The sequence below is a fragment of the Perognathus longimembris genome, chromosome 4 (genome assembly GCF_023159225.1).
Source record: "Perognathus longimembris pacificus isolate PPM17 chromosome 4, ASM2315922v1, whole genome shotgun sequence".
Classification (NCBI taxonomy): Eukaryota; Metazoa; Chordata; class Mammalia; order Rodentia; family Heteromyidae; genus Perognathus; species Perognathus longimembris.
Genome location: NC_063164.1, coordinates 61,099,902 through 61,124,261, shown reverse-complemented (window position 1 = coordinate 61,124,261; position 24,360 = coordinate 61,099,902). Strand labels below are relative to the sequence as shown.

Here is a 24,360-nt window from a genome sequence, read left to right as displayed (position 1 = left end):
AGGCTCACATGTTTATAGTTAAGTCTTGTATTTTTAATATTATCAATGAAGTATTTAGTTACTGGGAACTTACAGAGTTTTTCCTTTTCTTCAACCTTCTAGTAGATATTAATTTATTTTAAAGTATTCTCCTTGCTATATGACATTAATTTAGCTTATTTTAAATTATTCTTTTTGCCATGTGATTGAGATATTAATTTAACTTTTTTAAAAAGTATTTTCCTTGCTGTATGATAAGGCTTAACTGTTTTTATGAATGGATATTCTGGCCTGTTTTCATGGCGTTTATTGGCTTTTCTTAAATATTCTTGGTTGTTTGCTCATCTTTTTTCATCCTCTCTTCTTTTTATTTGAGAATGTTTTTTTTCTGATCTGTGAATGCAGTCTGTGGTTTTTCTATATTATTACTGAAAATTGTAGACAAGTGATGGGAAGGCGCAGTGGTGACTTGTCTTCTTAGGAGGCAGGTTTTCATTGCCTTCCAAGGATGAGCAGGTGTCTTGGACTAAAATCTCTGCCTTATTCCCATCCTTGCTTTTTTACCTGGGATCATCCTGTACTGCGACCTGCATTAGTACAAGCAGGAGGCAAAGGAGAAACTTGTGCAAAGGCAAAAGTCACAGTGGTCCAAATGTCGTTTTCTGACTAATGGTTCCATGTGTTTCTTCCCTCTCAATTTTGAAAGGTTCTAAATTATGACCACCCTACCTAGCACTATCCTCACCTCCGAGGGGTTTCAAGCATGTTTTTAAATCTTGTTTTCCTTCAGTTTTGTTTTCCTAGAGATTTGAATCCATCTGCTTAATATATTCCATGTATAACTCACATTTTCTGGTCCACTGATTACATACCGTATTATTCATACTGTCTTAAAATATCCTATTACTTCAGAGAATTTGGGAGCAATGAGTAAGTCAGGGCTCAGTCTCCAAAGCAGGAAACTTAGAGGTTTTGAGAAAAAAATGGCAGGACATGGGGTAAATGAAAAGGAATGCAAAGAAATCCCTAGGAGGCACTTACTGATATTAGTGACAATGAGTAGAAGAACAATGACCAGTTAAAGACAGAAGTTTTTCTCCAATAATTGTGTTGACTGTTGCCTTTTGCTCTTTAGTGCAAGTTTTTCTGCATTGTAATTTTTGTATTGCTTTGCATTTTGTCTTTTACACCATGACTTCAGAGTTAAGTACTTGCCCACCAACTATTGTAATCACCTTTCTCTTATTGAACATGCAATGTAGCAACATACAATTTGGATACTTAACAATATTATTTTTTATTTGATAAATGGTATTTATTTCACTAAAAAGGAAGTTGAAAATAATCTTTAAAACGTGATGAAGAAATAAGTTAAAAGAAATGAGGATTGAGCCAGGTATGGTGGCTGACACTCATAATCCCAGTTACTTAGGGGGTTGCATTCAAAATGAGCAGCCAAAGCAAAAAGTTAGTAAGCCTCCATCTCAAGAATTAAAAAGCTGAACAGGATGGAACTCATCTATAGACCCAGCTACATGGGAAGTATAAGTAAGGAACTGTAATACAAGCTAGTCTGGGCAAAAAAGTGAGACCCATTCTGATAAACAAGACCTTGAGTTCAAACCTGAGTGTTATAGCAAGGGTGGGGAGGAAGGAGATAGAGAAAAGGCACCAACACACATAGTCATTATTTATGTAAACATTTTATACTTAGCTGAAGAGATCAGATTGTCAGAGGTCATAGCAAGGAATAATGAAGAAGGTGGCTGAGCAGGGACAAGAAATTGGATGTGATAAATATCTGCAAAAGTACCTTGACATAATTCTATATGCAACTGCTATCACTTTTTAGAATTTGAGAGGAGCAGGAGGTTTAGGAAGGTAATATTGCATTATTTCAGGAGATAACTCTGGAAAGCATCAAAGAGATAAGTAGACTTTTACATGTAGAAAATATATTAGAAACTTGGCACTGGAGCCCCATGACTATAATTCTAGCTACTCAAAATGCTGAGACCTGAAGGACTACAATTAAAAAGCTGACCAGGAAATGTAGTCAGAAAGACTCCAACTTCAATTAACTAGCAAAAAGGTAGATTCAGGTATGGCTCAAGTGGCAGAATGACAGGCCTGAGCAAGAAAGCCAAGTGAAAGATCAAGATCACAAGTTTGATCTTTTCATAGGTTAACTTAACATAAATAAATATTTTTCATTCAAAAGCTTTAGTAAGTAAACTTTAGGGTGAGTTAATCTAATGGATTTTTTGGTCAGACATTGATCATAAAATACATTAAAATATTAATAGTCCATTCTCTACTCAAAGGCACATAAAAGCAATATACAGTGGGAAAACCTGCTTCTTACTGGTGTTATAGAAAAAATGCTTGGAGGGAGGGTAGAAGTTCTCAGAAATATGCCTTCATTGAATGACTTGATCAGGAGATCACTGAATCTGCAGTGAGAGAAATCTAAGTTAAATTATGAAGATCCTTTTCCCCCTAGTATTTTCTAGGTGTGCAATCATTGGGATGTATAGTTGCTAGAGATCACTGAAACCCAGCTTTTGGAGTATTGTGAGAATATGGAGAGTTCACCATCCTGGATAGAATGCAAAGCAAAAGATAATCTGGAAGGTAGTTCTAGTTCTAGACCTATTGTTGTATTTTTATCAATAATCTAGATAACACAATTGATTTCAAAGGACAGTCTTGTGCAGATTACTGTGCCCACCACAGAGGTCACAAAAGGCCAGTGGTCCAGCAGGAAGCCCTTGGGGTAGGTATTAGGTAACCTAGTGTTATACTTAATGGAGTGGATAAGAGTTCCAAGACACTGAAAGAATAAATGAAATGAGTCACCTATGGGCATGTTTTTGCCTGTAACTCCAGACAAATGACTGGAATCAATAGTAGTCAAGAACCAAAAAAAATACAGAAATAATGCAGAATAATACAGAAAAGTAATGCTAATAGCTAATTACGTCTATAACATTCACCAGATACCAGTTTTCTAATCCATTTCATGTGTCAGTACTGGGAAGGAAAGAAAAACACATATATAAAGTAACATGTGAGGTTCTCATATAAGAGAAAGATGAAGGGCTCTTTTAAAAATATTAAAGTTTTTATTTTTATGGTATTCTGCTGTTGGTAGGTAATATGTCTTTATATTTCTAAGGAAGGAATGAAGCCAATAAAAAGATAGACATGAAGCCTGCAGAGGAAAATGGGAGAAATCTCCATGAATCAGTTGTCACTGCTGTGTAATTTTACCTTGTGTGATCTTCAACATAATCCAACTAGGTAAGTATTACCATCACCAGTCATCCTGGAAGAAACTGGGACCTGGATAAAATGAGTAGCTTTGTTTCAGCCTCCTGAGACAACCAGAAAGGCAGCCCTTTACAACTGTAAAACACACACCCTTTCTTTAGAATTTAAACTGCTCCTTTATATGATAGCAAACATATGGGTAACTAGTAATATCCAAGTGAAAAGAAGTGAAGGTTAATTCATGCATCACTAGGATTATAGCTAAGAAACACACACTCATATATTTTGCTTCCCTTACCTATTGCTAAGAAACAAACATCTGAGTAACACAAAACAACAGCCATTTTAATAGGCCCACTAATTCTTCTGGCTGAGAATTAGTTCTGACATGGTGGGGATTGCTTCTGTACTTTAGAGGGTTTGGGATCTCTCAACTTGGAAAACTCAAATGCTGAAGGGTAGGTAGGTCAGCTAGGTTTGGAATTACCTGGGTCCCTTTCTTCTCAGATTCTTGATACCTGGGTAAGGAAAATTCATTGGGTAAGCTCAGCTGACATTATTGAACAAAGGCTGAAATAGAACCTCACTGTGTAGTATGAATCTTTCCTAGCATGGGGGCTGGGTTCTAAGAGGGGAACTCCAAAGGGACCAGCTGGGTGGTGTTCCAAGAAAGCCAGATGGACACTGTATGACCTTTTCTAGTTTATCTCTGGAAGTCATGTGACATTACTTATGCTTTGGATTGTTGGCTACCAGCCTGTCACCAGGGCCAGACGAAATTCAAGAGAAGGAAATGAGATTCTGCCTCTAGACAGGAAGTGAAAAGGCACATGCAAAAAAAGAGGTAGATTGGGAGATAGTCTTCAATCTCCTCTAGATAGAGCAACCCCACCACTCATGATCAGTGATTGTATGGGAGAAGAAAAAGATATAAATTGTTTATTTGTAAAAATTAGTATGTATGTGTGTGTATCTATCTATCTGAAAATAGTGTCCTAATTTTATAATAGTACTCTTGCAGAAACAAATACCAAGCATGACCAGCTGTATTCTAAGCAGGGATGTTGGGTCTACTGTTACTTGTGCTCTGTTAGGGACCAGGCTCAGGGCATTATGCGTGATAGGCTAGTAAGCTACCACTGAGTTTGTGCTTCAGTCTTAGCTCTACTTTGTGTTCTTTTTATATGTCTTCTTTTAAACAATTTTTTATCTTTTTACAATTTAAAAGTGATATACAGAGGAATGACAGTTATATAAGTCAAGTAATGAGTATATTTCATTTTGAACAATGTCATCCAATTAAAGGGAATAAACCAAAGGAAAAAAGAAAGAAAAAAGGGGAAAAACTGCAAACAGTACAATTAGAAAAAAGCCTCATTTCCATTTCTTGGAGTTCATTTCAATAAGCATCATTTTATATGGTCATATGCACATAGCTATTGAGCTCTTATGATCCTCTCCTTTGGTCTCACTGTGTGAATATGTAGAGTGCTATTTAGTTAATCATGCACAAGGGTAATTATTTGTCTTTTATTGTCCATTGGTTTCACTTGTACATTTATAGGTAGATTGTAATATTACAAATGAGGAAAACCATGAAGCCTGTTTCTTTGGGCCTGGCATACTTCACTCAGTATAATTTTTCCCACTCTTTCCATTTCCATTTCCTTATGAATGGGACAATGTCATTCTTTTCAATTGAAGCATAAAATTCCATTGTGTATATAACACATTTTTTATCCATTTCTCCATTGAGAGGTATCTAGGTTGATTCCATATCTTGGCTATAGTAAACAACTCAGTAATGAGTATGGTTGTGCTGGTGGCTTTAGTGCAGCCTCTGGTTTGTGGTCAGTTAAATAAATGTGCAGGAGTGGGATTGCTGGTCCACAGGGAAGGAAGCTCTATGTTTTCATTATGCCTTCTGACAGTGGTGGAAACAGTATTAACTATTCCCTAAGCTAAACTGTATTAACTATTCCCTAAGCTAAACTGAATGAAGAAGAAAAGGTAAAGAAAAGGTATGGCCTAAGGTATGGAAGGCATGTGGCCTTGTTTGAAACTTAGCTTAAAAGATTTAGTTTAGACCCAATCAAGACTATTTAAAAAGAAACTTGTTTTTTGTTTTTTTTTCTTCAAAAAACCTAAACAGAGTTTTCTAGAGGATTATTGTGAAATCCCCTCTTTCAGCAGTCAGCCTTCCTTGAATGCTTGCACAATTCTAATTTCCCAGGATAGATGATGTCCTGTTGGTTAGTAGTCAGGCAGATATTCTGCAACCCCACAGAGAAGGCTCAGCTCTTAGTCAACACTGCTGGGTTGAACCTACTATTTAGCAGGGAGGTGAAAAAGTGATGTTTGCACCTCAATTGCAGATTTCTTGTTTGCTTTGACTATAGAAATTTCTGGCATCTTGTAATAAAAATGGTTCTTTTTTTAATGATGCTAACAAAAGGATTCTCTCTGCATGTGCTTGTAACAGACTCCCCAAATATCAGCTTCTATGCTGAAAGTTTTTTTTCCCAAAGCATTGCAATTTTTGTGCAGATTTTTGCTGGCAGTTTATAGCAATCCAAAGTAAATATGAAATTAGATCCACTGGAATGTAGGTGTGGGTCAAGTGGCAGAGCACTTGTCTAGCAAGCACAAAGCTCTGAGTTCAATCCCCAGTACTCAAAGAAAGAAAGAAAGAAAGAAAGAAAGAAAGAAAGAAAGAGAGAGAGGAAGGAAGGAAGGAAGGGAGGGAAGGAGGGAGGGAGGGAGGGAGGGAGGGAGGGAGGGAGGGAGGGAGGGAGGGAGGGAGGGAAGGAGGGAAGGAAGGAAGGAAGGGAGGAAGGAAGGAAAGAAGGAAGGAAGGAGGAAGGAAGGAAGGAAAGAAGGAAGGAAGGAGGAAGGAAGAGAAAAGAAATTGTCATAGACTAAAATATGCATGGGGAATAGAACTTGGTCTGTGTTGAGTGGTCTCATTTAGGGTATTACTAAGCTTAAAGTAGCAGGAAGCAGCCATAAATGAAAAGTCTGAGCTTTGCAAGAAATCAGCTAAATACTTTATTTAGCTGAGATAGTGACAGATTCTTAGAATAACATGTTTTTTACTATTGCACGCAAATATAATTTGATCCACAAAATCTCAATTGTAACCCTGCCTCCAGTGAAGTTCTGTTATTTAGACAAAGTATAAAAATAATATTGCTTTTCTGAATTTTTAGAAGACATGGTTTTAAAGTTTTAACTTCGGATCTCACACATGCTAGGCAGTCACTCTACCTCTTGCGTCACACACCCTCAGACCTTGATTCTTAAAAAAATTCAGAATGGTACATGTTTGATACCTGTGGAACTAATTGTGTGGGTTTTTAGTTTATTAAAAATGACTATTTGCCCAGTTTTGCTAAATAAAATGTGCATGTAATTTTTAAAGTACTTTTAGAATTGACACATATAATTTTATTGATTTTGAAAATATTCTCAAGGAACTGAGAGGATTATAATCTGGAGAAGGACTATAATTGAGATGTCTACATGCATGACATATGTGGGGTAGACTGTCATTATGATATTCTGTCCTCCATTGATTCCCACTTCTCTCTGCCATTCATCTGATTTGAGAAAAGAAATAAGAAAGCAATTCAATCCTGAAGAACAAGTACGAATTACCAAGCAGGAGAATCTGTCCTTCAGAGTTGTTGTGGAACCATTGTAATACTTGGGAATAGCTCTTTCACATTTTCGAGTTGGCTCAATTCCCAGGCTAGAAATATTGTTCTGCTACAGAGAAAATTATGGGAGGACTTCTCCATCAATGTTGACCTCCCTCATCCTGGTCAACAGAGACCAGAAACCTTTGCCCAACTAATGTCAAGGGAAAAGGCTTCATCCCCAGGTACAGAGACAGGGTTGACATAATCTCAAGATTTTGTACTGTCTTCCTAAAGATGGCGGCACAGGAACACATTGTATTAACATGACAGTGAAACTTTCTAGAACCAGAACAAAACCTGCTGACGTCACTTAAGCCAGTCACCATATCACTACTTGATCCATGAAATGTCATACACCATGACATTTGTATGTTTTATTCATACACTACTTTTTGAAAGAAATGGCCTAGCTTGGTAATTCACTCATACATGTGTAACATGAGATAAATAATTTGAAACTACGGAAACCTTTATTTGAGGGCCAAGACAGCATCTGTTAAAGTGATCATGGTGTTTTATCAACTGCTCTATCACTTAAAAGGATAAGAATATAAATAAGACTGTTGAAACATATTAAACATTTTGAACATTATAATTAGCCAACATTCTTAGAGTAGTGGCTGTAGGCCAAGCATTTTGTATACATGAGTTCTTAGATGTTTACCCATTTTACAGGTGCATCTTTGAGGCCTATAGAGTTAAGTAAACTTCTTCCAATCATAAACCAATAAATGGCATTGTCAGAACTAGAAGCTAGTTCTGTTTGTCTCCCAGCTCCTTATAACTGTCACCCTGTTCATGGATTATGATGAATGACAAATGAATACTGTGTTATGCTGATGCAGCAAATTCAGAAATTGCTTGGTTCTAGTGATTGACAAGCCAGTTAGCACCAGAAAATTCTTAACAATCCAAAACCCTAATTCAATATACACTGAAGTGATGTGAGGAAGCCAAGGACATTAATTTGATAAATGGGGGAGTGTACATTGTCACCCTTGGGCAAGGAAATGTGCTTTCAGAATAAAGTTGCTCATCTCTCTACTAGTTTACAAATCTCAAGCTGTCTGCATCCCAAGGTTGAAATGAATGTTTAGCTGTGAATTATGAAATGAGACCTGGATTAGAGCAATGGGTCACAACCAATTCAAGAATTCTGCTAATTCAGCACAGGCAAAATGCTCAGTATAGAAAATGTTCATTAGAGTCTACAATTTATAACAGAAATGTTGTCTCAGACATTTCTTTTTCATAAGATAATTCTTAACAAGTACAAGTTCCTCCAAATGTTAGTAATAACCACCATTACTGAGCATTTAATACACAACATCTTCTTGACATTTGAATGTGTAGACTTAATTCTCACACTGTGTGAGTAAAGGACTATTATTGTTAATGCCGTTAGCTAGTCAAGAAGATTTAGGTTTGGCCCAAGGTCAGAAGGTAAGTAGGAAAGCTAGGCATGTGCAATTGAAATCTATGATGTGATTGTTCATATGATTTTGGTATGTGTGAGAACATACAAGAAGAAAGGTAGAAAAAGTCAAATTAGCAAGAGTTGGCCATTGCTTCCTTTCTCAGTCTTTATGGAGATAATTCTTTCAGAAATTAGGTTGTTGATACTTTAAATTATTTGTTTCCCTGGTATGAGTATCCTGCTACTACCCCTGTTCCCTTCTATTCTATGTCCTTACCTACTCTCTGGTAAGACTATTGCTTCCTTTCCCCTCGTATTTTCTCATGGAATCTATCATCTATATCCTTAGATATGGGTGAATCCATTTTTATGGCTTTCTGAACTAAGCTAAGCTGGCTCCCAGAAACATCTAGAAATTCACTCAGCCCAACAACAGTAGCCTCCCTATTCTGTGCTTCAGTAGGATTTTGTCTGGCTCACACCTCTTAGCAGCCTCCTCATCACAACTGCACATGTGTATTCTCTCCATCAGTTCCCATCTGCCATGCCTAATGCCAAGAAATGGAAGCTGCTAAGAGAACAGCCTCCCCAAACTCCATTCTCAAACTTATCTATATGTAAGCTGAACTTTGGTTGTCTCATCTGTCACAGTGCACCTGGGCAGAGTCATCTTTCACAGAAACAAGTGGAACTTTGGTTGGGAAATTTTATAGATGGCAGCCAGAATCTTAGCTTAGTTCTGAGCGAGATTAAACCAGTCCACAGTGATAAATGAGGGGGGCATGGGATAGAACCTGACATTTATTGGATGTGTAATGGAACAAAGATAGTAAAGAGCAGAGAAGAGATTGGGGGGGGGGGAGGCAGGAAAAAACAAGATTAGAGAAGTCCATCAAAAGAGCAGAGGGCCACAATGCTTAATACAACAGAGGTGACATAACAAGTGGAATCCAACTGTTAGATTTCACAATAACCACAGCAATTACATTTATCCAGCTGACTCCCCAGAGGAACACTGATGTGAAGTACAACTGCTGTGGGTTAAAAGGATAAGGGGCAGCAGATACTGTGTAAATAGTGAATATATAGAAGTATTTGTGTTCAGGAGAGTGTTCCAGCCTCTATCATACCATCTTTGCCTGCTATGTTTGCCTTCTCTGCATGATTTAGCAAAGCCCATAGGGCAGCACTATACCATCTTTCAAGATGTCTGATGATAGATAGAGAAGAGACTCATGACAGAAACTAAAGATGAATGTAGAGTCAGGAAGGAGGTACTTCCATTTTTTATGGTAGAAAAGATTTCTTATCATTGAGTTCATCAGTAAAGGTTGGCTGAGTGCTATAGCTAAGCCCTTATGGAACAAATGTCCATTCTGAGGGGCAGGCATTAAAGAAATAATTGTAAGGAACTACAGAGGCTGTTTAAGTCAGACCATGAAATAGTAAGCACTCTAGGAAAACAACACAGTAGATTTCTATGTGTTTGGGAAAGGATAAAATAAGTTGGTTAAGTGAAAGGAAAGGCGTGAAGAGAACATTCAGGAAGAGTATAAACCTATGCAAAGTCCCTGAGTGTAGGCATGGCAGTTACCAAGAACCAATAAGCAGTGTATTGTGAATGAAGCCCAGAGAGTAATGGTGGGAATGGTTGAGATGATGGAACTCATGTGGAGCACATGACCCCCACCAAGGAGATGAGGCTGGAAGTAAAGAGAGAAGAAAGGAATTGTCATAGAAGGCTCTTGATAAAAGCAAAAGGAAATGGAATTTTTCCCCAGATTTGCACAATGGATTCATTAATCATTCAAACTTAGTTATAGACTTTTATTTTCTTTCTTTTGTTCATTCATTCTTTCTTTTTCAATTAATTGCAGGGCTTGAACTCAGGGTGAGGGTGCTGTTCCTGAGCTCTTTTGCTCAAGTATAGCACTCTACCACTTTGAGCCACAGTGCCACTTCTGGTTTTTGAGTTTAATTGGAGATAAGAGTCTCCCTCAGACTTTTCTGGCCCACCTAACTTCCAACTGTGATCCTAAGTAACTAGGATTACAGGCTTGAGCAACCAATGTCCACCTACTCTCCTCTTTATATCAACCATTCTCAAAGACAGCAATGGACCCATATGATAAAGTTCTGGCTAATAAAGGTAATCAGAAATGTCACATACCCTTGATATTGGTGTTTTTTTTTTTAAATTTTTATTTAGTTTCTACTTTTTTTTTTTTTAGTATTTAAAAAAAATCTATTGTCAAACTGATATACAGAGCGGTTACAGTTTCATACGCTAGGCATTGGATACATTTCTTGTACTGTTTGTTACCTCCTCCCTCATTATATTGTTATTATTGTTACATAGTTGTACAAAGGAGCTACTAGTCAACAAAACAGTTATAAGTGCAGTGTATCTTGATTGATATCACCACCTTCATCATTCTTCCCCATCCTTCCAACCCAAATATTCTCTTCAATTTTCCTAATTTCATAGGATATGCACTGAATATCGTGCAATAAAGAAAGGAAAGGAGGGCTGGGAATATGGCCTAGTGGCAAGAGAGCTTGCCTTGTATACATGAAGCCCTGAGTTCGATTTCTCCAGCACCACATAAATAGAAATGGCCAGAACTGGCGCTGTGGCTCAAGTGGCAGAGTGCTAGCTTTGAACAAAAAGGAAGCCAGGGACAGTGCTCAGGCCCTGAGTTCAAGCCGAAGAACTGGCAAAAAAAAAAAAAAAAGAAGAAGAAGAAAGGAAAGGAGAAGGAGAGTAAAGTAGTAATATTATTTTTTTCTTTTTCTTTGAGTTATAATTCACTGCTGAAGTAGAACAGCCATCTTGAAAGGAAGAAAATAAAAATATTGGGCATTGGGCATGGCTAAGAATGTGGCTTAGTAGTAGAGTGCTTGCCTAGCATGCATGAAGCACTGGGTTGGATTCTTCAGTACCACATACACAGAAAAAGCCAGAAATTGCACTACGGCTCAAGTGGAAGTGTTAGCTTTGTGCAAAGAAGCTCAGGGATGGTACCCAAGCCCTGAGTTCAAGCTGGAAAAAAAAAAGAAAAAGGTAGGAAACTTACCTACTGTCTTCTCAACTTGTTTTAGCACCTATTTGGGGAGTTCCCTAACTTGATTCCTATGTGATAGAATAACAAATATTACAAGTAATATGAGACAAAGGGAAAACAAGGTCAGGAATGTAAAGCAGGGACAGGAAGAGATTAATACAAAAATACAAATTATGAAATACTATACATGTTCTATGGACCAAATATTTGTTCCTAAGATATCTAGGAGACAAGAGAAAAGGGTAAATGTGGTCAGGCATTTGTCTATAAAAGAAAAGAAAACTTAGAAAAGGAAAATGAATTTTGAAGGCAAGACAAGACATATTTTTCTTTCCAAGTCTTCTTTAGAAAAGAGAGGCCATATGTCATAATAAACAATGTCCTTGTCAGCATTTTTACAGACTCAAACGTCTCTGGTAGTTCTAGCAACTGATAGTGTCATCCAAAGTGTAGAGCAGGAAAATGATTTGAGTGTTTAAACAAATAAATGAATAGAATAATGAAACCTGTTGGAATTGTTTTAAGAGAATGGATAAATTGGTACAATTTTCAGGAAGTATCCCATGACTAAACTTCCTCTCAGCTGTTTTAGGTAAATCACATTAAAAGTCTGATGAAAACTGCAGTCCTCTAAACAGAAAATTGCATGCATGCACATGTGCACACATACATATATAAGCACACAACAATTTTTACCTACCATTGCAGAGTTATAGACTTTTAAGGGTTTCGAGGTTCCAAGTTAAGGATTCAGCTCTAATTTGGATTCTTGATAGATAGTAGAAAAAAATGACTTATTTTATAATATATATAAGTAGGGTGACCAACTGTCCTGGGTCGCAAAGAACTGAGGGGTTTCTGAGAAGCATGATTTCAGTGTTAAAAATCAAGACAATTCCGGGAAAATGTAGGTAGCCCTGCAGAATAATATGATTTACTTTTCTGCACGGTGGGCAGGGGGAATAATAGGAACAGGCAGGCTTCTTTCTATGAAAATTTTGGGGTTTACAAGACTATATGGTTGGCTGAATGCACAGACACACATTGTTGCCCAGGTACGTTTTGCCCAGGTTGCGTTTTGTCAACTTAATTTTAAATTTCCACCAAAGCACAAATAAATGAACAAACATAGTTCTAAAATCTGATTTTTTTTTTGCCAGTCTTGGGGCTTGTACTCAGGGCCTGAACACTGTCCCTGGCTTCTTTTTGCTCAAGGCTAGTAGCACTCTACCACTTGAGCCACAGCACCACTTCTGGCCTTTTTGTACATATGTGGTGCTGAGGAATCGAACCCAGGGCTTCATGTATACAAGACAAGCACTCTTGCCACTGGGCCGTATTCCCAGCCCCAGTAAAATCTGATCTATTTTTACAAGGCTACCAAGATTTGTATCTACTGATGAACTATTTTTAAAATCTCAGAAATACTTTTAGTTGTTGCTTCTTTGTACAACTTCTGAAACCGATCTTTAAGTACAAGATAAGCAAATGGGGGAGACTAGCTATGTTAAGATAATTTATTTTCAGCCAGTTCCAAGTTGGAGAAAATTATCAAAAGTTATAACTTTGGTTATAGAGAGGGTTATTAAGACTTAAATAAAATATATGCACATTTTAAATACCATTATGAACTCCCTTTGTACAATTAGTGATACTACAAATTGGCCAAAAAGCAAAACATACTCTTTCAGGGTGTGGGTGTTAGTGGGAGGGCTGATGGCCAATAGAGAAGGGGAATGAGGCTGGTGAATATGGTTGAAGTATAGTGTTGTAAAGGAAAAAGAGATAAGGAAAAATAATATAGTGTGAGTTTAATGAAGTGCATTGTGTTAGTGTATGGAAATGTCTCAATGAAACACCCCATGTGTGACAAATGTATGCTAATAAAATGTTAATAAAATATAACTTTGGGTTCAGAATGGTTGACTAAATTTTAGAATCATCAGTGCTTTTCTTTTATAAAATATTTTCAGCCCACCAGACTCTCATATTAAGGCTATATTCCCTAGCTGTGAAAAAAAGTTAATTATTATTGTAGTATCTCTAGAAAGAAGTTTGTCTTTCTATAGGAGAATAAGCAACAAAAAGTGGCTAACACATGGGGTGACATCAATCAAAATGCATTCTACTCATAAACTGACATGTTGAATTCAAACATCTTTATACACTACATACAGAAAATAAAAGAATGAAAACTGGGGGAAAAAAGGCTTAGAGAAGGCTACACCATTTCATTGCCTGATCAGGAGGCCTCTTCTGCCATCAATGACAATCTTCCAAATTCAGGAGGCTTGCTCCACTCCCAAATTTAAGAAAACACTTTTAAAAACTTCAGAAATCTTATTGCTGTGATTTGGATTTTGAGTATTTCTTCAAATATTTGTATGTCACGAGCTTGCTCCTGAAGTTGAGGCTGTTGGGAAGTAGTGGAAGTTTGAAGAGATGCAGTTCAGGGACAGGGTTTAGTTTACTGGGAGCATGTTCTGAAAGGAAATGGTGGGACTCCTTTCTCTTTTTTGCCTTTTTCACTTTCCAGAAATTGGAGATTAAATTTTGCTCTGACATGCTACTTCTCCATGGTAGACTGCTTCACACAGGCCTCAAAAACAATGAGGCCAATTGATCATGATCTGAAATCTCCGAAACTGGGAGTGAAAACTTTTCTGTGTGATCATCTCAAGTAATTGTTACAATAACATAAACCTACTGACCCACTTATATGATCCCTAAAGACTCTTGATAAAACAAAGGATCCCTCACTTGTAGGTGGCATGGTAATGGGGAAGTTCCTGGTTAGGCTCCTGATGGAAGTGGAAGTTGGGGGGCACTCTTCAGCATTTCATATAAGCATTTATATTGACAGATCTCTCAAGAAAGCTCAAAGACTCCAGAAATTTCTCGTGATTCCTTTTATCATTCTGAAACATATCTAATGTATACCTGGTTTGTGTTATAATTTTATATCTTTTTTTTTTCTCTTTTCTAAAGGCTAGTGCTTTACCCCTTAAGTCACAGCTCCACTCCCAGCTTTTTGGTGATTAATTGGAGATAAGAGTCTCATGGATTTTCCTGCCCAGGCTGGCTTAGAGCCATCATGCTCAGATCTCACCCTCCTGTGTAGCTATGATTACAGGCATGAGCCACTGGCAACAGGCTTTATATTCTTTTGTTTCTTTGTTTGTTTTTTCACAAGCTCTAAATGATATAAGGTTCAAATCCTACAATCGTGAAACAGCCTAACTAAGGTCCACTAAATCCTTATTTCCCTAAGAAGCTAGAATTAGCTATTTGCTAGCAAGAGGCTGGCATAGAGAATGTATAGAACAGCCAATAAACTAATTAAAAGCATTTGCCCCATTTGGTCAGGTTTAGACTTATCAGTTAGTCAAGCGCATTATCACCAGGAATGCTGATACTCTTTGTTGTTCATTTCTTATCTCATGCCTCTCCTTGCATGCTTCCAGATTACTGATGCTTCCTTTCAAAGGAATAACCCTTTGACTAAGAAAAATGAGCACATTAAGGGCACCAGGTATGGATTGCAGTGTCAATTAATTTTGACATTTTAGCTATCCAAGAAGAGAAAGGAAACATGGGATTAGGGGAGGTTTTTTTTTTTTTTTTAAAGAAAACACTGTATACTGAATATGCATGACTTGATGACTCTGGGGATAATTTCTCAGCTCTTCCACTGGAAAATGTGGTGTTTTCCAATTGTGAATATCTGCTATAGGCTGTACCTTTGGATTCATAAAGTTTTCTTTGATCTTCTTTTTAAATCTTATCTACTGGCTTTTTGCTATGTGTGAGGAGATTTCTATTTTCTCTTTGGAGAAAAGATATATGAACTGGCCTCAGTTAATATGACTGATCTAGATCCAAATTTGTACCATGCTTATTAAAATAAACCAAATCTCTTCTATATGTCTCCATGTTCTGAAATATGATAAGAAAAGCTACCCTGAAAATATTTTGGGACAGATTAAAAACAGGAAATACCAGAGATTTCATGTGCTGAACTCTCATGAGATTTATTGCTCAATTTAGCAGTTTCAGCATAAGCCTGGGATTTGCCTCTCTACATTTTGATGTGAATTCTGAGTGCACCGAACTTGTAGAGCTTTAGAATTTCATCCATCACTTAGCATTTCTCTAATTAGAGGTTATATGTCACTATTAATCTTTTTTTTTTTTTTTTTTTTTTGCTAGTCCTGGGGCTTAGACTCAGGGCCTGAGTGCTGTCCCTGGCTTCTTTTTGCTCAAGGCTAACACTCTACCACTTGAGCCATAGTGCCACTTCTGGTTTTTTCTGTATATGTGGTGCTGAGGAATCGAACTCAGGATTTGCATGTGAGGCAAGCACTCTACGAATAGGCCATCCCCTCCCCCATTAATCTTAAGAATACAAGTTCCTTGGGACTATGGCTACATCAACTCCTCTATGGGATTAATAGGGTATAAATGAACAAACCAATAAACAGATGAACTTGATCTATGAATGGAATGATCCAAACTAAAGTTTAAAATTTATTTTAAAGCTTTTGTGCTTTCAAGTGATTTTCAGGATGGCTTATGCAAGAATTCTTTGAAGTCTCTAATGTGACCTTCTTGATTGCACTGCTCTATTTCAACCAAACTTAATGTACTGGGATGTGAAGCCACAGCTGATCTCCCTTGAGTTAGCTAATCAGAGGAGAGCTATCACCACATTCTCCATGCCCCCTTTGACATCCCAGTCTCCATATTGTGAAAACAACATGTGGGCAATTATATTAAACAGGAAAATGTTTGTACAACACATAGTTAATGGTCCAAGTAGAATATGAGTTACTTTTATCTAGAAGGAAAAAAGCTTTGGTTCCTCATTAGGTACATCTGAGAATCTCAGTCTCAAAACTTAGGGAATGAACATTGATTAACGCTAAAGGAAACAAAATAAAGGGAATCATTGGAATTTTCATATAGGAATAAATTTACTCCCTTAAAGGACTGTTGTTTTTTTTATTTGTTGGGATAATGTCTTCTCTAACTCTTAGTATTAAAAATATTTTATGGAATGCTAATATTTAATGTAAGTTTAGAAAAATGATTTAATTTGGCAAAATAAAAACATGCCAATCTTAAAATGTCTTTGAAACTTGCTACTCTGTAAGCGCCACAAATCTAGTAATAACTGTCCTTCTTACCACATCTAAGCTACTTCCCAGTGTGGGCATGCCTATTTTCCTACTTTAACTTTTACCATTTTAAGCTTGAGAATTGGAATGAGGACACACTTAATGAGTTAGTTGTGTTATACTGATCTACATCTTATCCTTCTGGAAAACACCTATTAGTGTTTAAAACTCAGGGGAAAATGTTACCTCTTCTATGAAGCCTTCACTGACAAAGCCATTTGGGCTCCTAGGACGAGCTCCCATGGTCTCCCGTATGACACTAGTCACAAGATATTCTAAAGATGTGTCTGCTGTTTGCCCCATGTAGACCAGATTCTTAGAGCAGGAAGGTTTTTCCCTGGTTTCTTTTTTTTTTCTTTCTTTCTTTCTTTCTTTTAATTTTAGGGGGATGATAGTCCTGGGGCTTGATCTCAGGGCCTGGGCACTATCCCTAAGCTTTTTCACTCAAGGTTGGCACACTGCCACTTGAGCCACAGTTCTACTCTAGCTTTTTGGTGGCTATTTGAACATAGGACTTTCATGAACTTTCCTGCCTAGATTTGCTTCGAACCGAGATTCTTAGATGGGAGCCTCCTGAGTAGGGAGGATAATAGGCAGGAGCCACCAGCACCCGGCCCTAGTTTATTTCTTTAACAGTAATTGCACATAATATGTATATACTAACAGGTGTTTTCATGTTGGACTGATGAGTGATTAAATGCTTTCTTGCAATAGCCTTATTTTTTTTTTAATTTTTAGCAATTCATAAACTACCTAAGAGCCTATTACACATATTTTGCTATGTGTCTTGATGGTTGAGCAGTGTATAGCATGGCCTATATTATCGAATTGATTATAATCCAGTCAGGAAAGGCAAAACATCCACACAGAAAATGTTACTGATGGAAAACCAAAGCAGTACCTGTCATGTGCATATCAACACAAGCAGTAGAATGCAGATGATAAGGTATGTGAGGACTACTTTTTGCAAGCATGTTTTGTTCAACTTTGCTTTGGCCAGAAGTTTGAGGAAGGATGGACAAAAAAATCAAGTCCCTTTTTCTCTTCCCCAAAGCCATTTCCTTCACCTGTTTCACAGCCTTTGGCTTTCTGTTTATCTCATCGCTCACACTTGACACTCAGGAATGATTTTCTGCCTTAAATCCTTCAGATTTTCCTACCCGTGGGTAATTGATACTTGCTGGTTGGTTTTACAACCTTCCAAGAGGCCTAGAGTAAATAATCCAATGGCATTTCCCAGCCAGATCATTTTGTTTTGTTCACAAGGAACCTGAGACCTAGGTTGGCCACAATTCAAACACTCACCTGAGATTTGGTCTATCATTAATGTTCCACTTCCAGGATTCCCCTGCCCTACTCCTCTGTGACACAAGGAACATCCTTAACATGCTCAAAGTAAATTGCAAAGTCGGTTGCGCTCAATCCAATTGTGTTGTCTCCAGGAATGGTTGTTTAGTATCATACTCAATCAAGGGCAAAGAATCTAGAACTTCTTTGCAGCACAAATGTAATTCCAGATTTTCTTTCATATGGGTGCCACCTTGTTTTACTCTTATACTTTGCTTTTTTGAAAAAAAAAATTGAAATGTCACAAAGAAACTAAACATGAAAAAGGAAGGACATGAAAAACTCCTTGAGAGTTTTATCATGAAGGGGCTCCCCAATTCCTATGCTATAGGTTGTATGTGAATCATTGATTTTTCTGGGGTCTTGGTGGGTCATGGATAAATACATGTAAGGAAATGAAAATCACCAAGATCTTGTCTAGCTTTTAACTTCTAAATGATTTGCAGGATATTTTGTTAATATTTTAGTTTATCTACCAATATATACTTAATTTTTAATAATATCAAACTAAATAGAAATATACAAAAATAAAAACTCAAATGTTTATGCATTAACCCGCACACAAATGCATGTACTTATCCACACTGATCATCAGAAATAGAAGACACTGATTCTTCTTTATGAGAACTTAGTTGTAGGTATGTCTCAGGCTGGCTTCCCTAAATCCCTGGAAAGCAAAAAGAAAAATACCTTTCAATCATACTAATTTTAATTAAGATAAGTGGCACATAGAATCTTAGCAATCACTTGCAAATAAAAAACCTGTTTCATATCTATTTACAATAAAATAGAAAAAACCAAAGGTGCTTTTCATCTTTATGCAAGTGTTTAGGTTTACTTATTTTTAATCAACTTTCAAGTAGCATTTAAATATAATTTTGTTTAATTTAAACCAATTTGTACTCTGCATTCATTTACTTAGATGTGACAGAAATCCCAGCTACCCATTGTTTTCCTTTTGGTTTTGGATGCAATCTTAGTTGTTTAATGAACTCCAATATTTGTATTTAGTTAAAACTCTGCTATCATTTATAACCAGATGAGACAGCCATGGGAAGATAAATTGATAATTTATTCCACTTGCGTTAGGGAAACAGTTCTTGTATTTACAATATGCTGAGCATAGCATTTCTCTGCCCAGCTTCCTAATATTTGTGTACATTTTTATGGTGGAGTGTGACTTTCAAATTAAAAATGATTTGTTGCAAGAATATTGACTAGGAAATGCATCCTGAGAGAAGACAGGAGAGGAGAATGAGATTTTTCACTACCTCTAGCCCTGGGCAATTCAATAACGTTTCTTCTTTAAAGCTAAGAGGAAGAAAGAGAGTCTCAAACTGAGCAGCAGATGTTAAGTCAGGAAATGGGAAACTCCGCCTTCCCCAGAGCTCCCAGCCATCTCCATGACCTCTGTGGCCCTGTTGAAAGGCTTTCTCTGAATTGAATGACAACTGGGAGGCTGTGGATAAGATTGCAAATCAGAGACTGGGAGTGTGAATGGGGAGCTGTGACCCTTGCCCAGGGTGGTAGTTCAGACCTAGGTTAGGGTGAGGGTGTGGGATTGCACTTCCAGATTGCAACCCTGCAGGGGAAAGGCTAGCATTGCTGGGTGGTCCTGCAGGGTCTAGGATGCACTCCTTCCCCGACCCCTTGAGGAGACAGAGAAATTTAGCAAATGTCCACGCTCCCTCCTGCTCTGCATCCATTCTATTCTCCACGTCTCCCTTCTGTGTATCCAAACTGTCATTCAGGAGCTGGGTACCATTTGATCCAGGTGTTTCATAAAGTCATTGTAGGTATGAAGAAAGCACAAGACAGCTGCAGAATGCACAAGAGAACTCCTCACCTTTCAGTAAGTTGACAATAGCAGGGCTCAGATCTGAGACAAATTCTCTGCCAATGGAAAACTTGTGTCTAATTGTTATGGACAAGGTTAACAGAATACATCTTTCTGAGAATGTGGTCTTTTAAGGCAGGACTTTAATGTCATATTTCAAAAGTATTGCAAAAGAATTGAAGGAATACTTTTTAATAGCAATTTCAAAAAGTGGTTTTATTTTTGTGTGCTTAAAAAAATAACAACCACTACCAAGTCCAAGCAATTATCTTCTCATTAAACTTGGCTATTTGTTCAAAATCTGCATTTTAAAAACACTTCATCCTGAGTCTCCTCCCTCTCTCCCTCCCCCTTTAACTATATTTGTCCAGCTGACATTAACTTTTGTTCCCAGTTCCCTGCTTGTTAACCTAGTATACTTGCCTTTTAGCAGCTCACTCTGCCCTTCCTTCTGTGTGACCCACTGCCAACCAGGTTGAAAATGATAGTTACCATAATGGGCCAAGTTTTCACTTCTGGTAAGTATCAGCTGTCTGGAGATTAGGCCACAGGGAAGTTATTCCATGGGAAATTGAGGGGTGTTAAAGGAACATAAGAGCATGACTCTCAGCCAGCCTGAAGAAAGCATGGGAGTCAGGAAGCTCTGGAGACCTACTGGGGAGAAAAGGAATGCCTTGGATCTCATATGATGCTTTTTCTTTTTATTTGTGATTGGCCTTGAAATAACAACACTGACAAGACCATCAGTGACAAGAAGATTCCTTGAGACAGAACCTATCATTTTGCTTTGATCTAGTTTTGTTGATTGTTGAGAGAGGGGAAGTACTTTTCTACCCCAGGGGTATGGGACATAGTTTAGGAAGCCATCCTTCTCCATTGACTGGCATTTTCTTTATGCTTGCCTTTCAAGCAGTTTGTCTATCGCTAAGAAAATAATAAAGCTTATCGTGTGTGTGTGTGTGTGTGTGTGTGTGTCTTTTATGTGGTATCTATGTGTATTCAAAAGGTAATTATGAACTAGGAAATAAAAAGGGATTTGACCATGTGAGCAACTGACACTGAAGTAGTGGTGCTGGAGGACTCCATAGGGAGAGCATAGCAAAGGAGATTATTTCAAATTTCAGATTACAATCTTCATAATGACTGGTCTAGGGGTGTGGGCTGAGCATGAGAGAAACAACAGAGATGGGTGCCTTAGCACCCATCAAGAAGTAGCAGATTCAAAGAACTTCAAGTCAAATAGCTAAAGTTATACAATATAGAAAGATACAAAATATGAAGTAGAAATTTCCCATCTGAACTTTCAAACTTATTCTATAACAATGAAAGCATTTATTATTAAAGACACACTTATTTTAGTAGATTAGAAGCAAGAACAGTGCTTTTCCCTTCCAGGGACTGAGGTTCTGAGATGCTAGTGGTGCTGGCATGGTGTTTCTATTTTTTCCCACATTTTTATTGACATCAGCTAGTTGTACAATGGAGTTTTATTTTGACATGTCAACATATGCATAGACAGTTCTAATTTGATAACATTCACCCTCTCCTTTATTCTCCCTCATCTTCTTTCCCAATTCCTAATACCACTTTGAACAGGTTCCATTGATCCATTTTCACACATCCACAGAAAGAATTTTGACCATACTTCCTCCCTTCTTCTTCCCTCCTCTCACTGGTATCCATACTCTGTCAGGATCTGTTTTTTGTCCCTGTCCTTCATCTCTTTAGTGTATGCTGATTGTTCAAAAGGTTTTCACCATGGTGTTTCTAGCATGCACAAACAGTATTTTAACCAAATGGACCCTCTTCTTTACTCTAGCTTTCCTCATCCCTACTCGCCTTAATATTCAGTGAGCAATTTTGCCATCCTGATTCACAGCTGCAATGAATTAGAGTATTGTTCATCTTTTATCATTCTCTCCCTACCCTAGACCCCCCCAAATGGCTCCACAATTACAAACATGTTCCTAACATGTGAGTGTTCACATATGTGTGAATGCATTTGTATGTGCATATGTATACACAAATGTGTTTGTATGCACAGAACAGACATTTATATGATAGCGTATGTGTTTACATACATATTTGAACTTTTGAACTCTGGGCCTTGCATTTGTCAGGTAGGCAACTCTATGTCTTCTGCCAGGCCTTGATTCTTTTGATTTTATTATTTTTTGAGTAGGGTGTCACTTCACGCCCTACAGGTCTAGACCGGGACCAAAAACCTCTCTGACCTCAGCCTCCTGAGTAGCTAAGATTACAGTCATGACCTATGGTATCCAGTTTTATAGGATATTTGTATTTTTATCTTCTGCAAAATATTTTAAAAATTTCCTGGAGATTTCTCTTTAACTCATGTTATTTAGAACATGTTAGTTTCCTAATAATTAGACTTTTCCCATTACCTTTGTCTTCTATTTTAACTTTGTTGTGTTCTGAGAACATGTTTTGTTTGATTTTTATTATTTTAAATGCTATGGTTTTGTGAGCTGATTATGGATAAATAATCTGTATGTACTTGAAAAGAATTTGTATGCCATAAGTTTTGAATTGAGTGCTTTATAAATACCAAGCACACAAGTTAATTTTCTGCTTTTTGTTTTTTCAAGTCACAAGAGAAAAATGTTGGAATGTCCCATTAGAATTGGGAGCCTTCTCTCCTATCAGATGTAACCATTTGGCTTTATATGTTAGGATGATCTGTTGTGAATAAAATTCCCATGTCTTTTGGAAGAATTATTTCCTTTATCATTGGGTTGCACCCATCTTTATCCCTGATAATTTCCTTGAAACTTGACTGAAATTAACAAAGCCATTCAATTTTCTTTTGATTAGTGCTTGTATGCTATAGATTTATAATCTTACTTTTAAACTAAGTCTTCATTTCCAACATTTTTTTCCTTAATGGAATCAAGGTGTTTTGCTCCTAAATGCATATAATCATTGTTCTGCAGCAGAACTTTATAAACAGTTTCCTTGATTTTCTCAAAATCATTATGCTCATTTTCTAGAGCTCTTTATATTAGGAACATTTATTTGATATTGAATACCACAAGACAAGACTTGATTATAATACTAAATGAGTCTAGAAAAGATTACTTACTCATGTTATTTCCTAAAATAACAGGAACTTGAACTGAGTACATAGAGTTGTGATCAAGTTCAAGACTCAATTCACAATTACTCAGTTGTGCCTGTACATCAGATCTTATCTTACTTTTGACAAGATGGAGAAAGTAACATTATTAGATTGTTGGAATGATTGCTTTCCCAGTGAGATCCATCCTAGTAGCTATTCAGACAGATGCCCATAAATGACTTTGGGAAGAAGAAATTACTTTCTTTGTTGGGTCTCACCTTGGAGGTATATTCTATAGGTCTCATTGCTTATTCAGCTATTTCTCAGTATTATTATATTAACTTTCTTCTCTTTTATATTTTAATCTTAAACTAAAATTCCTAAATTGATCCAGACACCAGTGGCTCTTGCCTGTAATTCTAGCTATTCGGGAGGCTGAGGTCTGAGCATTAATCAAGGTTTGAAGCCAGCCAGGTAAGAAAGTCCATGAGACTTGTATCTCCACTTAACTAGCAAAAAGCTGAAGTGGAGGTATAGTTTAAGTGGTAGCATCCTAGCCTTGAGCAAAAAAGGTCAGGGACAGAGCTTGGACCCAGAGTTCAAAAGTCAGGAGCAGTACACACACAAACATATCTTCCTAAATTCTATTTTACAATTCCTGTTTAGGTTGCTTTTTTTTTAAAAGTCAAGCAAGATCTAGTTCTTTGTTATTGAATACTTCATTTACAAGCAGGAATTTACTTGTATAAGTAATTATAATATAGTGATACTAAAAGCAATATTTTAGATATGCCTTCTCTGGACAAAGCTAATAACAGGGGCCTCAAAACTTTAGTTAAAAAAATCCAAATTAAGAAAACATGAGGGGGCTGGAATATGGCCTAGTGGCAAGAGTGCTTGCCTCCTATACATAAAGCCCTGGGTTCGATTCCCAAGCACCACATATACAGAAAATGGCCAGAAGTGGCGCTGTAGCTCAAATGGCAGAGTGCTAGCCTTGAGCAAAAAGAAGCCAGGGACAGTGCTCAGGCCCTGAGTCCAAGGCCCAGGACTGGCAAAACAAACAAACAAAAAAAAAACATGAAGACGAATTGTGCAATCTCAAAAATCTTCTCAAATCTATTTCAAGGTTCAAAATAAAAATTTTTCTTTACATATTTATATCTTGGTCACTCTAATCATATAGGGTGCCAGAAAATTCAAAAGGTCTCTAGTTTACAGAACAATTCCCAAATACTTGCTGAATTTTTAAAAATGTTTGAATCGATGTTTTTATTTCAGAGTAGTTCTTAATTTATCCAAGAAGGTAGCCAGCCTGTGCATTTTCAGGGTCTTCTCGCTGTGTGGGTATAACGACAGTGTTCATGTCTTTCCATTATTGCAGAAACTGTTTTTCTAAAGTGCTGTTATTAGGATTCTGGGAATTCACAGTAGGTTAACAGCAGAGCTCTCTCTCCATTTAGAATTCCTTTCTCCTAATGAAAG

The 24,360-nt window shown here is 37.2% G+C and overlaps 1 long non-coding RNA gene across 1 annotated transcript; it reads left to right on the top strand.

The window, feature by feature from the left end:
* The first annotated feature begins 11,254 nt into the window (after positions 1-11,254).
* LOC125350003 lies at positions 11,255-23,912 on the top strand. The gene is made up of 3 exons (XR_007210664.1): positions 11,255-11,359; positions 11,989-11,991; positions 23,865-23,912. It is a non-coding gene; the product is annotated as an uncharacterized LOC125350003 (long non-coding RNA).
* Positions 23,913-24,360: the final 448 nt, after the last annotated feature.